Source organism: Schistocerca piceifrons, unplaced genomic scaffold (assembly GCF_021461385.2).
Source record: "Schistocerca piceifrons isolate TAMUIC-IGC-003096 unplaced genomic scaffold, iqSchPice1.1 HiC_scaffold_448, whole genome shotgun sequence".
Lineage (NCBI taxonomy): Eukaryota > Metazoa > Arthropoda > Insecta > Orthoptera > Acrididae > Schistocerca > Schistocerca piceifrons.
This window is the reverse complement of record NW_025728676.1, coordinates 250,376-252,875: the sequence shown is the minus strand read 5'-3', so window position 1 is coordinate 252,875 and position 2,500 is coordinate 250,376.

Below are 2,500 nucleotides of genomic sequence, written 5' to 3'. Positions count from 1 at the left end.
ATCAATGCAGAGCCATCAAACTACAGCAAATATACACAACTGTCCGTATACATGCTGAAAGAGTCTGCCCAAAATGGGAACCACACGTCAGCCAGACACTCTGATCACGCACCACTCTCTGCTTCTAACAGGCGCACATACAATATGTAAGCACCAGCATGGAACAACATCCAGTGCATCTTCTCCGCCACATTACACAATCCACACTATCACAACCAGACCAGGAGGTCCGTGCGGAAAATACAATATCCCAGCCTTTCGACATCCACCATTGCGCAGACCAGGCACCAACACCCACACATGTCCTATACAACGGTGCACCCAACATCACAATAGTACCTCCTGTCACAGCGCACAAACAATGACATGAGTCAAAGACACAGGTCTCACACAAGCATAGAATTGGAGCGCCGCCTCTAATAAGCCAAAGGTGCATCCTGACGTGACAAATCTGATCATGTCACAAGCATTCACTTACTATAATCACTATCAACGAACCTGCCGCCCCCGCCCCCCCCCCCCCCTACACCTTTCCGTACAACAACGTGTAACCTAACCTAACCTAACCTAACCTATGTTGTACCTTAACCTAACCTATGTTGTACCTTAACCTAACCTATGTTGTACCTTAACCTAACCTATGTTGTACCTTAACCTAACCTATGTTGTACCTTAACCTAACCTATGTTGTACCTTAACCTAACCTATGTTGTACCTTAACCTAACCCATGTTGTACCTTAACCTAACCCATGTTGTACCTTAACCTAACCCATGTTGTACCTTAACCTAACCCATGTTGTACCTTAACCTAACCCATGTTGTACCTTAACCTAACCCATGTTGTGCCTCAACCTAACCCATGTTGTGCCTCAACCTAACCCATGTTGTGCCTCAACCTAACCCATGTTGTGCCTTAACCTAACCCATGTTGTGCCTCAACCTAACCCATGTTGTGCCTTAACCTAACCCATGTTGTGCCTTAACCTAACCCATGTTGTGCCTTAACCTAACCCATGTTGTGCCTTAACCTAACCCATGTTGTGCCTTAACCTAACCCATGTTGTGCCTTAACCTAACCCATGTTGTGCCTTAACCTAACCCATGTTGTCGCCTTAACGTAACCCACGTTGTCGCCTAAACCTGCTCTGTAATTGTTATACGACTCGTTCAATTACTGTAGTGTTGCCCACCCGCAACCCTCGCAATATAGTTCGCTACTCGCACTGCCCGCACCCCTGTGTATCGCTTCATGTTAAACACCTTGCAAGTCTTGCTCACTTTCCACATGCTCCTGCTGTACACTGTAATGTGGATGGCAGCAGGACGTACATGCCGCCCCTCCCCACGTCCCCACCTTGCCCCCTGCCTTCGCAAGCTGGTTGGTGAGAAGTTTGCATGTTCAATGCCCTTCGCATGCGACGTACTCAGGCTACGTTGTGGTGCGGCCTGTGTCAACTGTCCGCTGATGTCGTACGCGTGAACCACAATCTGTACTGCACATTCGTCCTTATGTACTGAATGATACATCGTGGCACATGTGTGACCGCACAACGACTGCGCCCAAAAACGGCGGACCATACAGTGCAAATATTGTGCACGCAGCTACGTGTCGTCTCCCTATGAGAGCTGGATTGCAGTGTGGTACGCCATAGAGACGTGTGGGAGGAACGGACGCCGTGGATGGCGATCAGCATGAGCTGTCTGTTGATGTATTCGGACCTAGTCGTCTCTCCTCACACACCGTGATGGCATGGTGCACCGCGTTCCATATCTGCGACATGCTACAGAGGCCGGTTGACAGTCGTTCGAGCAATGGACATCGCATACGTACGGGGGCCACCTTCCACGTATTGTCTAGGCGTGCACATTTTGTTGCGTGTATGTGGGCAGACGTAGTGTGGCGTGACACCTGACACAGGCATGCAATAATCGTTGAAGTTGCAAATGGCGATGGACGCCTGCGTTTTCTGGTGAAGTTACGCAAATGAACAAATGGTAACCTGTTGTGGTGCGGTTGTTCTCGCTAGGGGTGAATCGGTGATGGCGACGATAGGTTGAGGTACTAACCGGTTGTTCCAGCGATACCCACCATGCCGACGAAACTGAACGGCATCTGGGTGTGAAGCGATACGCGGCGGTGGCTGGGTGGGACCGTCCCCGGCCGGTGAGGGGGCGCCTCCCGGCGTGCTGGCCGCGCGGTGCGTGGGCGCACGCGCTACAGCCGGCTGGTGGGGGCGGCCAGTGGCAGGCGCGCCGGCCGACGGACGCGGCAGGCGTCGCAGCTGCGCGCCGGCGCACCCTGCGCGCGGCGCCGTGCGGCCAAAGTAGGTCCTCGCGGGCCCGGTGCGAAGCGCGGTGGACATCTTCAGTGTGCTGGTCCGATTGAGGACTGTGTGCGTTGAGGATGCGCCGCCGCCCGGCGCTCGGCGCCGCGACGCCGTCTGCTGCTCGGTCGCCCCAGCGGTTCTCGCTGGTGGTTTGTATCGCAGCTGTGCGGAT